The sequence below is a fragment of the Chiloscyllium plagiosum genome, unplaced genomic scaffold, assembly GCF_037043375.1.
Source record: "Chiloscyllium plagiosum isolate Xiang-an unplaced genomic scaffold, Cpla_swu_hap1 HiC_scaffold_46, whole genome shotgun sequence".
Lineage (NCBI taxonomy): Eukaryota > Metazoa > Chordata > Chondrichthyes > Orectolobiformes > Hemiscylliidae > Chiloscyllium > Chiloscyllium plagiosum.
This window is the reverse complement of record NW_028270184.1, coordinates 14785386-14798758: the sequence shown is the minus strand read 5'-3', so window position 1 is coordinate 14798758 and position 13373 is coordinate 14785386. Positions and strand designations below refer to the sequence as shown.

Below are 13373 nucleotides of genomic sequence, written 5' to 3'. Positions count from 1 at the left end.
TTTGTGGGACAGTTCCAAATATCTACCACCCTTTATGTGGGGAAGTGCTTCCTAACACCTCTCCAGAATGATCAGACCTTAATTCTCAGACTCTGCCCTCTAGTACCAGAATCCCCAACCAGTGGAACTACTTTATCTTTTATCTACCCTGTCTTTTCTCCTGTTAAGAGAATCATAGAGATGTCCAGCACAGAAACAGACCCTTCAGTCCAACTTGTTCATGCTGACCTGATATCTGAACTTAATCTAGCCCCATTTGCTTGCAGTTGGCCCTTATCCCTCTAAACCCTTCTTATTCATATATGCACCTGGACGCCTTTCAAGTGCTGTAATTGTGTCAGCCTCCACCACTTCCTCTGGTAGCTCATTCCAGACGTGCACCACCCTCTGCATGAAAAAGTTACCCCAAGGTCCCTTTTAAAATTTTCCACTTTCACCCTAAACCTATGCTCTCTGGTTATTCACTCACCCCACCCCAGGGAAATTACCTTGTCTATTTATTTTATCCTCGCCCCTCATGATTTAATAAATCTCTATAACGTCACCCCTCAGTCTCTGATGCTCCAAGGAAAACAGCCCCAGCCTATTCAACCTCTTCTTGAAGGCTTTCCTCCATCTGAGTATTGGGAACACAGATGTTATTATCTTCAGTCCCCACTACAAACCCTGTGACTTTGCCATTAATTTAATTTCTCTTCCCTGGCACTGGTCAGTGTCTGCCTCGGCGCATTTTCTGAATCTCGGGTCATCTGCTTCAGAATCTCTTCTCTATTCCTTCGAGACCTGAAGATGTAATGAATCCAACACACTCCTGACAAGTCTCCTACATTTAAGCACTCAGAAACTGCAGTTTTTCCAATCTGTTCAAGCAGTAAGTTTGATTCAATCTGAGCTGACTGTATTGCAGATCTCGTCACTGAACATTATTTTGGGGAGACAGGTTCTCAAAATATGAAAGTCTTTAAGTTGAGAGTCAAGGTTATTTACCTTAAGGACAATGAATTAAACTAATACTTACCTCTAAAATGCACTCAAAAGTTGAGTAGTTATCGTTACATTGCCACCTCTGTGATAATGGTTCTTCTTACTATTTGCTAACTTGGGGGGCTAACTACTTTGGTCAAATGTCAGTTCCAAACAGCACTAACCTGCAGTACGATTGTGTAGGCCAATCTCTGTTTCTGCGTAATGCTGGTATTGACTATAAATTCAGCAGTGTGGTGAACCCCCTCTGTAACAGGAATTCACAAACTCCATCCTCAGTCAATGATACACAATGCCATCCTCTCGACTGGGGTCAGGGGTGACCGCGCAGGCGCCCTCTTCTCCATTGCCCCCAATAAAGATGGCGACTTTCCCGGGGCCTGGCCCAGAATCGCCGCGGCGCTCTTCATATCTATCGCCTTGTCCTGCGCCAGTGCGGGACCGATAGCACCTTACGCAAGGTTCCAGATTTCCAGCGTATACTTATAAAGCTTGCCCAGCTAACCCGTTACCTCGCTGAGGTCCGCCGTCTCTGGCTGATAGCGGACGGGTTGTGTTCCTCGTCAGGGCGGCTGGAGGCCCGAATCCGGCGCATGTGCGAACAGGAATCCAAACGGCGCGTGGCCGAATCGGAACACGGCACTGCCCATGCGCGGTTCCTGCTGCGGAATGTGCCAGGCGTTTGTGCAGAATCATAGGAGGAGGCCATTCAGCCCATTGTGACTGCACCGGCTCCTCAGACAAGCATCATTACCTCGTGCTAACTCCCCGCTTTCTCCCCGTGTGACTTCACCAAGCCTTTTGATAAGGTCACGCATGGGAGACTGATTGCAAAGGTAAGAGCCCCTGGGATGCAAGGAAATAGACATGAATTGGTTGCATGGCAGGAAACAGAGGGCGGTGGTTGAAGGGGGATTTTGTAACTGGAACTCCCGTGGGGTTTCCCAGCGGGGATTACTGGCCTTGCTGTTTGTAATGTACGTAAACGACTAGGACTTGGAGGGTTGATCAGTGAAGTGACATGAAGTACACAGGTGAGGAGGTCACAAGAGGACATAGTGGGGAAGTGATGATCAGAGGCAAATGGAAGGACAAACAAGCCAAGGGAACACATGATGAACCTGTGACCAGAGGCATGTCCACCAGTACCTGAAGTAGTAGACCAGCTAAGTAGTTAAAAAGGAATATGGGATAGTTGCCTTTATCAGCTGAAGCATAGAGTTTAAGAAAAAAGATGTGCAGGTCAGGTGAATTGGCCATTCTAAATTGCCCACAGTATTAGGTGCATTAGTCAGAGGGAAATGGGTGTGGGTGGGTTACTCTTCAGAGGGTCGGTGTGGACTTGTTGGGCCAAAGGGCCTCTTTCTGCACTGTAGGGAATCTAATCTAAAAGCGGGGTGGTGATGGAACTGTGTAAAAGATTTGTCAGTCCACCAGCTAGATTATTGGATGCAGTTCTGGAATGTACATTATAAGAGAGTTGTTACTGCACTGGAGAGGTTGGTGAGGAGATTTATCAGGATGATGCCTGGGCTGGAGAGTTTTAGTTATGAAGAGTGATTGGAGACACTGGGGTTGTTTTCCTTGAAGCAAAGGGAACATGACTGAGATGTGTAAAATTATGAAGGGCATAGCCAGAATAGATTCTGGAACTCTGTCTGTAAGGGTGGTTGAGAGACAAAAAAATACTGCAGATGCTGGAATCCAAAATACACAGGCAGGAGGCTGGGAAAACACAACAAGCCAGGCAGCATTAGGAGGTGGAGAAGTCAATGTTTCGGGTGTAACCTGAAGAAGGGTTATATGTAAAACGTTGACTTCTCCACCTCCTGATGCTGCTTGGTTCACTGTGTTCTTCCAGCCTCCTGCCTGTGTAAAGATGGTTGAGGCAGAAACTTCATAACCTTTGTACACTTGCAATGCCAAGGATTACTGTGGGTGTGGGAAATGAGATTAGAATATGTGGTTGTTTTTAACTGGCACAAACTCTAAGAGACTTTTTTTCTGTGCTGGAGGCCTCTGTATGGTCCTTGCACACTGTTCCCTCTCCCCACTCGCGCTCCCCGCCCCCACCCCCCTGTTTAAAATCAAAATACCCAACGATGCAATAACCTACTGTTTTCCCCCCCCAAAAATCTGTTATAAAGGAGTGGTTAAATGAAATGAAATCCTTTCCTCACTCTGTAGTCAGCAAGTAATTTATTTATCTAACTCCAACAGTGAACACGTTTAACAGAACAACTAACAAACTAAACAATCCTCTTCCAATCACTAACTATTCCCTAATAAAACAAAATTCTAATGGAATGCTGCTCCAACAAATTATAGGTCCCACTTATATAACAAAACAAAAGAATTTATTCTGTCAAATTTACAGCTAGGATACACTTTCCGGAATGCTCCATGCCCTCTCTGCTTATCTTTTTTCAGGAACACCATTTCCTTCAAACTCTTGTCAGGAATGCTTCTCTCCGTCGAATTCTTGTGTCAGGAATGTTCTCTCTGAATTCTGCTGTCTAGAATATTAGCTAAGAGTTCCATGGTACCTTTATTAATTAGATGGCACTTTCTCTGAGAGCTGAAATTTGTTATCTTTTGGCAGATGGTGGTTGGCTCTCTCTGATACATAGATAACTGTGAGAGTCAATTTGTTTCTTGAGAGCTGAAGACTCTTAACTCTGGCAAATGGCAGTTAACTCTCTCCAATTTTCAAAATGCCCTCATCTTTTATACCCTGATAATCATAGCATCCCTACAGAGTGGAAACAGGCCAATCGGCCCAACAAGTCCATACCGACCATCCAAAGAGTAACCCAAGCAGACCCATTTCCCACCATTTATCCTTGACTAATGCACCTAATCTACACATCCCTGAACATTATGGACAATTTAGCATAGCCAGTTCGCCTAACCTGCACACCTTTGGGTTGTGGGAGGAAATCCATGCAGATACGGGGAGAATGTGCAAACTCCACACAGACAGTCCCCGAGGTGGAATCGAACCCGGTTCCCTGGCGCTGTGAGGCAACAGTGCTAACTACTGAGCCACTGTGTTACCCGATAACTTATTAATTTCCTTACAATCCGATTGATTCTAGGTTGTCAAAAGATTCAGATTTAAATTTAATAGGTTTTTGGTCGCTGAGCGTTTGGTTTAAGTTGATTGGCTAAATTTAAAAGACTTGTTGTCATGGTAAAAATTCTGCTGGCTGTTCGGTACAAAATTTTTCAATTTGGGAGTTCTGTGTACCTGCACTTTAAGCTGCTGTTCAGACAACCACTTTAACTCTAACTCTAAGCACAGTGAAAAAAAAATCATCTTTTGAAGGGGCCTTGCAATGCTTTCCCCCATTTTACAGTTTTACATGCACCCACTTAGCAACAATTAGTAAGTTTGCAAATGACACCAAAATTGGTTGTGTAGTGGACAGTGAAGAAGGTTACCTCGGAGTCCAATGAGACTTTATTCAGATAGGCTAATAGACCAAGGAGTGGCAGATAGAGGTGAATTTGAATAAACACGAGGTGCTGCAATTTGAAAAAGCAACCAGCTGGTAAGGTCCTGGGGAATATTGCTGAACAAAGAGATCTTCGAGTATAGGTTCATAATTCCATGAAGATGGAGTCACCGATAAGATAGACAGGATCGTGATGAAGGCGCTTGTATGCTTGCCTTTATTGGTCAATGCATTAAGTATAGGAGCTGGGACGTCATGTTGCAGCTGTGCAGGACATTGGTTAGGCCACTTTTGGAATACTACATTCAGTTCTGGTCTCCCTCCTTATAGTAAGGACGTTGTGAAACTTGAAAGAGTTCAGAGAAGATTTACAAGGATGTTGCCAGGGTTGGAGGGTTTGAGCTATAGGGGGAGGCTGAATAGGCAAGGATATTTTCCCTGGACCATCAGAGGCTGAGGGGTGACCTTGTAGAGGTTTATGAAATGGAGAGGGTGAATAGTTAAGGTCTTTTCCCCAGGGTAAGGGAGTCCAAAACTAGGGGGCATAGGTTTAAGGTGAGAGAGGGAAGATTTTAAAAGGGACCGAATGGGCAACCCTTTCATACAGAGGGTGCATTTAAAAACATCTGGAAGTATATGTTTAGGAAGGGTTTAGAGGGCTGTGGGCCAATTGCTGGTTAATGAGACTAGATTAATTTAGGATATCTGGTCAGCATGGACAAGTATTGTTCAGAGCGCTTGTGTTTTGTGATCCAATGTCGTTTGAAGCCATTGGCCCGAGCAGAGTTATTGAATGAATTGAACCAAAGTGCATGAGTCGTCATCACAGTTTTATATCGGATGTAATTAACAACAGAAAAGGCTCTACATTTAGATCGCTTGTGGTTCTCTGCTGTATGACTATGATTCTTCGGTCCAACCAGTCCATGCTGACCATAATCCTAAACTAAACTAGTCCCACCTGCCTGCGTTTGGCCCATATCCCTCCAAACAATCCTTATTCATGTCCTTATCCAAGTGTCTTTTAAAGTTGTAATTTTACCTACATCCACCATTTCTTCCGGACGTTTATTCCACATGTGAACCACTCTCTGTGCAAAATAAAAATACCCTGAATGTATTTTTTTGAAATCGTTCTCCTTTCACTTTAAATATATGCCCCATCATCTTGAAATCCCTCAACCTGGGGAAAAGACACCAGCCATTCACCTTATTTATACACCTTATGATTTTATAAACCTCAATAAGGTCATCCCTCAACCTCTTACGTTCCAGTTAATACAAGTCCTAACCTATCTAACCCCGCTTTTGTAACACTGTATGCAAATGAATGTTTCGGACAGTCTGTGCGTGAGAAGGAGGCTTCACTTTTTGTTTAGTTGTGTTACCTGTTATTTTTTCTTAATAAATACAAGAGCATTCACTATTCAAGTACAGTTAGTTTGATTGGGTAACTACAGTGTTGCTGTTCAATATTTCACACTTCGTCACACGTTATTTTGGGGAATAAATTAGAAAGAAAACGATTGGGAGATCCTTCTGTCTGCCATTTTAAAATCAGATGCAATATTTATGTAGTGTCAATGCAGCTCAACAATATCACAAGGTGGTCCTGTTACCCAGCCTCTCAACATTAGACAGTATATCTAATGGATCAAAAAGAAATCATCAGCCTGTTAAACAATTTCATAATGATTTTTCCACATGTTGAGGATGATGAGGTGTGTGAGAGCCATCAAGTGGACAAGATGCATGTAACCATGACCGCTGTAGTCCATGAAGCTTGCTGAGGTGCTTTGACAGCTAGAGTCAGTGGTGGTGGTGAGCTAACTTAAAGAGTGACATTTACCTTTGTAGATCACAGAAGATTGTTAACCTTTTTTCCCTGTGTTGCAGTCCATTATGTTTCACCCAGGGCACTGCACTAACCCTGGCCATGAACTCAGCCCATGCTGGCTGGGTCTGGTAGTGTAGCCTCCTTGCCAGTCTGCCGGAAAAAGACACTGTGCTTCGTCCCACCACGTCATCCATCAGCACCTCCCAGGTCACTTCAGAAAGACCAAGGAACAAACTTGCCTTTCTGGGCCATTTCATCAGGGATAATGCTGGAACACCAGAGTGTAAAGTGTCGATCTTGGCTTGCAGCAACTGAAGTGTTGTGGAGCTGGGGCCTAAATATGCTACCAGTACCATGAGAGATTAAATGTCCTGGAAGCAGTGAGCACTCCTGCCTCCTCTGCCATATGATTCCAGGAGATGGGCTTTGAAGATGCCAGTTACATCACCAATAAGCTGAAGTGTGTCACAATGGGTGAACTTTATCAGATATTGCTTTCAACCAGTGTGGTGTAAATACAAAGTGAATCCAGAGTCTAGGCCCAATGTGATACCACTTCAAAGAGGAATGGAACCACTTCATAGGAATCTCACTCCAGCTCCAATTAGCACCTGTTTTGCCCTTGAGACCCAAAGTAGTCTCACAACGTTAGTAACAGTGGAAACCAAAAGCTGCTTTGCATTAATTCGTAACCTGTAATGGGCATGTGCATGAACATTATAATTTGTACAGAATAACCTGACCGTTATAGGCAATTAATCAGGATAGGGTTTGAAGTGCATTACAGATTTTATTGTTCAGTCTGTTAGAATCATGTTTACAAAGCTGTCACAGCCAAAGGAAGCGATTTTCAGATCATCAATTCTAACTATGTTTTATTAAAGGTTATTTCAGTGCAGAGCTGCACCATGTGATTACTGCAAACTAAATCAACATTTTAAAAGGATCCTAGTGAAATCCAAAGAAGTTATGAGTTTGTTGACTTTTCTAAGGGATTGACTGTTTAACAGTGAATGTCTTCATTCAGAGGGTTGTAAATCTTTGGAATTCTCTAACTTAGGGCAAATGATGCTCAAGTTTGAATAATTCAGGGATGAGACCAATAGATTTTTAAACTCTTATTGGAAACAGATGGGAATTAGATGGATCAGTAAATTGAGGGGCATCCACGGTGGCTCAGTGGTTAGCACTGCTGCCTCACAGCACCAGGGTCCCAGGTTCAATTCCAGCCTTGAGTGACTGTCTGTGTGGAGTTTGCACATTCTCCCCGTGTCTGCGTGGGTTTCCTCCGGGTGCTCCGATTTCCTCCCACAGTCCAAAGATGTGCAGGTTAGATGAATTGGCCGTGCTAAATTGCCCATAGTGTTAGCTGCATTAGTCAGAGGGAAATGGGTCTGGGTGGGTTACTCTTTGGAGCGTTGGTGTGGACTTGTTGGGCTGAAGGGCCTGTTTCCACGCTGTAGGGAATCTAATCTAATCTCACCAACCCTCCATTCCCGACAACATCCTGGAAAAATCTCTTCTGAGTCCTCTCCCACTCAATAATATCCTTCCTGTAATGGTGCAACTGGGCACAGTACTCCAGAAGAGCCCTCCCTGACGTCCTGTGCAACCTCAATGTGATATCCCAACTCGCATACTCAAAGACTGAGCAATGAAGGCAAGTGTGCTAAATGTGAATTCACTAGAATCTCAGCAGGCAGAATGCACATGTTATTCTTTTTCCCTCATATACTGAGCTGTTATGTAGAGGGTCCAACTCAGGAAAGAGCAAAACTCGATCTCCTCTTGGGAAATAGTTCAGGAGCACTTTGGGACCAATGACGATAGTTCCATTTATAGTTCTGATTTTAAAATAGTAATGGAGAGGGACAAAACTAGTTCAAGTTCTAAACTGGGAAATGGCGAATTTTGATGGAATTAGACAGGAGCTTGCAGAGGTTAACTGGAGTAGATTGTTTGCTTGCAGTCAAAGGGACCTCTGGCAAGTGGGAGGTCTTTAAAAGTGAATAGTTAGAGTTCAAGGTTGATATGTTCCTGTGAGGGTGAAAGGCAAGGTTCGCAGGAATAGGGACCCCTGATTGACAAGAGATATTGAGGCTTTGACCAGAAAAAAGGAGGAGGTATGGCTCAGATACAGGCAGCAGGGATCAAGAGAATCGCTGGAGTGAGAGAGGGGATGTAGATGTTTACTGAAGAAGGAAATCAGGAGAAATCAGGAGGGTGAAAAGAGGGTACGAGATGGCCTTGGCTGAGAAGATGAGGGTGAATCCTAAGTACATTAAAAGAAAAAGAGAGAGAACAGGACCCCTCAAGGACCAAAGTAGACGCGTGTGTGTGTGTGTGTGTGTGTGTGTGTATAGAACCGCAGGAGATGGCGACTCCTCAATGACTATTTCGCATTGGTGTTTGCTGTGGAGAGAGACATAAAGACTTTGGGAAGTTAATGATATCTTGGGGATAGTCCATATCACAGGAGAGGTAATGTTGGACGTATTAGAATGTATGAAGGTGGGTAAATCTCCTAGTCCTGACCAGATATATCCAAGAACACTGCAAGAGGCTAGAGAGGAAATAGTGGGGGCCCTGGCTGATATTTCTGCATCACTTCTGGAAGACTGCAGGGTAACAAAAGATGAGCCATTATTCAAGAAGGGCTGCAAAGAAAAATGTGGGAACTGTAGACCTTAACATCTGTAGTGCCTAAGTTACTTGAGAAAATTCTGAGAGAAAGGATATACATCTTTTGGAAAGAGAGGGTTTGATTAGGAGTAGTCAGCATGACTTTGTGTGAGAGCTCATGCCTCACAAATTCATTGATGAAGTGACAAGGAAGGTTGATGACAGCAGGGCAGAATACGTAGTTTGTAGAGCTTTCAGTAAAGCCTTTGGTAATGTTCCACATGATAGGCTGCACTGGAAGGTTAGATCACATGGAATCCAGGGGATACACAATTGGCTTGATGGTAGGAAGCAGAGGGTAATAGTGGAAGGATGCTTCTCAGACTGGAGGCCTGTGACTAGTGAGTGCCTCAGGGGTTGGTGCTGGGCCCATTGTTCGTTATTGATATAAATGATTTGGATGAGAATGTACAAGGCATGATTAGTAAGTTTGGTGATGACACTAAAATAGGCGAGATCGTGGACAGTGAGGAAGGTTGTCAGAAATTGCAGCAGGACCTTGATCAGCTGGGGCAGTGGGCCAAGAAATGGCAAATGGAGTTTAATATAGATAAGTGTGAGATCTTGCACTTTGGAAAGTCAAATAAAGGTAGGATTTTCATGGTGAATGGTAGGGCCTTAAGGAGTGTAGTGCAACAGAAGGTCTTTGCAGTTCAGGTGCACGGTTCTCTGAAAGGGGAGTCACAGGGCAGTGAAGAAGGCTTTTGGCACACTGGCCTTCATCAGTCAGGGCATTGAGTATAGAAGTTGGGAAGTTATGTTGCAGTTGTACAGGACGTTGGTGAGGCCGCACTTGGAGTATTGTGTTCTGGTTTGGTCACCTTGCTATAGGAAGGATGTTATTAAACTGGAAAGAGTGCAGAATAAATTTACAAGGATGTTGCCAGGACTCATGGTCTTAGTTGTAGGGAGAGGTTGGACAAGCTAGGACTTTTTTTTTTTACTTTAGAGTATAGGAGACTGAGGGGGATCTAATAGAAGTGTATAAGCTCATGAGAGGATGGACAGGGTGAATGCACTTAGTCTTTTTCCCAGGGTTGGGGAATCGAGGACTAGAGGGCATCAGTTTAAGGTGAGAGGGGAAAGAATAAAAGGGAACCTGAGGGGCAACATTTTTTAACACAGAGGGTGGTACGCATGTGGACTGAGTTGCCAGTGGAAGTGGCTGAGGTGGGTACATGAACAACATTTAAAAGGCATTTGGGCAAATACATGGATAGGAAAGGTTTTCGAAGGATTTGGACCAAGTGCAGAGAAATGGAGTTTGCTTTGATGAACATTTTGGTCAGCATGGACCAGTTTGGGCTAAAGGACTGTAGGTCTCTGACTCCATGGTATGATGTTGCAGAGAGACCTGGGTATTCCAGTGCCTGAATCGCAGAAGTTTGTAAGCAACTACAGCAAGTTATCAGGAACGTTCATAGAATTTTACAGTTTATTGCAAGGAGAATTGATTGCAAGAGAAGGGAGGTTATGCCTCACGGATATAAGGCATTAGAGAGACCGCATCTAGATTATTATGAGTTACCATGTATGAAAGGATGTTAATGCATTGGGAGCAGTTGAAAGGCTTACTCGAGTAATACTTGGGGGGGAAAAAAATAGATTGTCTTTTAGATAGAAGATTTTTCTATTGTCTTTACTTTTGTCTTTTTAGATATATATTTAGATATATAAAAAGTAAGAAGGAGGCAAGAGTAGACATTGGACTGCTGGATAAGTGGTAATGGGGAACAAAGTGAATTGAATGGGTACTTTGCATCAGTTTTCACAGTGGAAGACACCAGCAGCATTCCAGAACTTTGAGCATCGGCGGGGGGCCAGAGGTGAGTGTAGTGGCCATAACTAAAGAGAAGGTCTGAAGGTCCATAAGTCACATGGACTGAATAGACAACATCCCAGAGTTCAGAAGGAGATAGCTGAGGACATTGTAGAGGCATTAATGGTGATCTTTCAGGAATCACTGGAGTCCGGGAAAGTGTTGGCGGACTGGAAAAAGGCTAGTGTAATGGTCCTATTTAAGAAGGGTGGGAGGCGGAAGACAGAAAATGATAGGCCGGTTCACTCGAGTTCAGTCATTAAGATTTTAGAGTCCATTATTAAGAATGAGATTGTGGGGTAGTTGAAAGGACATGATAAAATAGGGCTGGGTCACAACGGGAGGTCATGCCTGACAAATCTGTTAGAGTTCTTCAAGGAGGGAATGAGCAATTTGCTCACTGAGCTGAAAGGTTCATTTCCAGGCGTTTTGTTACCTTACTAGGTAACCTCTTCAGTGGACCTCATGCGAAGCAATACTAAAATATCCTGCTTTCTATTTATATATTGGGTTTCTTTGGGTAGTTGATCCCATTTCCTGTGGTGATGTTATTTCCTGAGGTGAAGTCAGTTCCTGTTCCTTTTCTCAGAGGGTGGTAGGTGGGGTCTAACTCGACATGTTTGTTGATAGAGTTCTGTTGGAATGCCATGCTTCTAGGAATTCTCATGCGTGTCTTTGTTTGGCTTATCCAAGGATAGATGTATCTTCCCAGCCAAAGTGGTGTCCTTCTTCATCCGTATGTGAGGATACTAGTGAAAGCGAGTCATGTCTTTTGTGGCTAGTTGGTCTTCATGTATCCTGGTGACTAGTTTTCTGCCTGTTTGTCCAATGTAGTGCTTGTTACAGTCATTGCACGGTACTGTGCAAATGATGTTAGCTTTGCTCATTGTCTGTATAGTTCAAGTTCATGAGCTGCTGTTTTAGGTGTTGGTGGGTTTGTGGGCTACCATGATGCCAAGGGGTCTGAGTAGTCTAGCAGTCATTTCCGAGATGTCTTTGATATAGGGGAGAGTGGCTAGGGTTTCTGGATGTCTTTGTCTGCTTGTTTGGGTTTGTTGCTGAGAAATCGGCAGACTGTTCATTGGGTAGCTTTTTTTCATCTCTATCATGTATTCAAAAAGAATGGTACCAGACTAGGATTGGTGTGTTGTCCCAGTCGAAGTGGTGTCATTCCTCATCCGCATATAAGGATGATCCTAAAAGACGTGTGCAGTTTTTCTGTCATTGTCTCTGTTTGACAAGTAAATCTATGCACATCCACCCACTTTGAGCGGGCATCCGTAATGACCATGAGTATTGAGCACTTGAATGGACCTGCATAATTGATACATAACTGAGTCCAGGGTTTACCTGGCCATTCCCACGAATGTGGGGGAGCTGCTGGCAGTAATGTTTGTCCTTATTGGCACCCTGGGCACTGCTCCACCAATGTAGCTCACTCTGCACCCAATTCTGGCCATCAGACACAACTTCTTGCCGACACTTCTGGATGAGCCCAGTCGAGTTTAGCCCGTATCCGGTGGCAACCTTTGCTTGGGACAATCGTTCTTGCTCCCCATGCCGTCCTATACTGTGATCTAGAATCTCTGGCTCTGAAAAGGTTTCAGTTCTGGGTGTAGCAGCCATCATCACCAGCTCTTTCAGTCTTGCCAGGACTGGATCTTTCTACGTCTAAAGTCTGATTATTGTCAGCTGAAACTGTGTGTCTCCAGAAAATTTAAAACCATTCTGGCTTTTTCCAGTGGTGTATCTGCCAGCGGGAAGTAGCTTAATACATCTGTATTTGTTACTTGGCCTCCCAAACAATGTACCAACTTGTAACTATACACTGTTCGTATTAGGGCTGAATTTAGCCTGAAGCTATGAGCAGCACCGCCTTGTCCTCTTTAAGTAGAGCTAGCAGGGGTTTGTAGTCTGTTATTATTACAAATGTACAGCCGTAAAGGTACTGGTGGAACTTCCTGACTCCAAATGTGACCGCCACACCTTCCTTCTCTATGTTAGCGTATTTATGCTCTGCATTGGCCAAAGTCAAGGATGCATACTCTATTGGATGTTCCTCTCTGGGCCACCTATGAGCTAATACTACCCTGATACTGCACAGGGAGGCTTCACAAATCAATATTAGATCTGTCTTGGGATCACAGTGTGCCAACAGCTTGGAGGATGATAGCTGTTTCTTCACTTCCCTGGCTTGGCTATGCGACCATTTCCAAAGCTGACCTTTTTAAAGAGTTGATGCAAAGGTGCCAGGAAGGAGGCCAGATTATGCATGAACTTTCCAGAACAATTCACCAGTCCAAAGAAAGGTCTAAGCTCCGGTACAGATGTGGAAGCTAGGGCGCCTTTGATCTTCCTCACTTTAACTTCCAACAGGTGTAACCTGTTGTTGCTTGGGGTGTGTGGAAAACATTTTTCCCTTCTGAGGTGTATGCCTGCCTGGGAGAAATGTCTGTCGAAGAGTGTGGTGCTGGAAAAGCACAGCCGGTCAGGCAGCATCCGAGGAGCAGGAGAGTCAATTTTTCAGGCATAAGCACTTCATAGGAATTAGAATAGATGAGATTCCCTACAGTGTGGAAACAGGCCCTTCGGC

At 44.1% G+C, this 13373-nt stretch overlaps 1 protein-coding gene across 3 annotated transcripts in view; it reads left to right on the top strand.

Annotated features, from left to right (window-relative positions):
• Window positions 1-1403: 1403 nt before the first annotated feature.
• LOC122544006 (uncharacterized) overlaps window positions 1404-13373 on the top strand; it is a 34110-nt gene continuing 22140 nt past the window's right edge. For all 3 annotated transcript variants that reach the window (XM_087983673.1, XM_087983675.1, XM_087983671.1), the window contains exon 1: window positions 1404-1820. The gene's annotated coding sequence lies outside the window, so the exon portion shown is untranslated. The remainder of the gene's footprint in view (window positions 1821-13373) is intronic.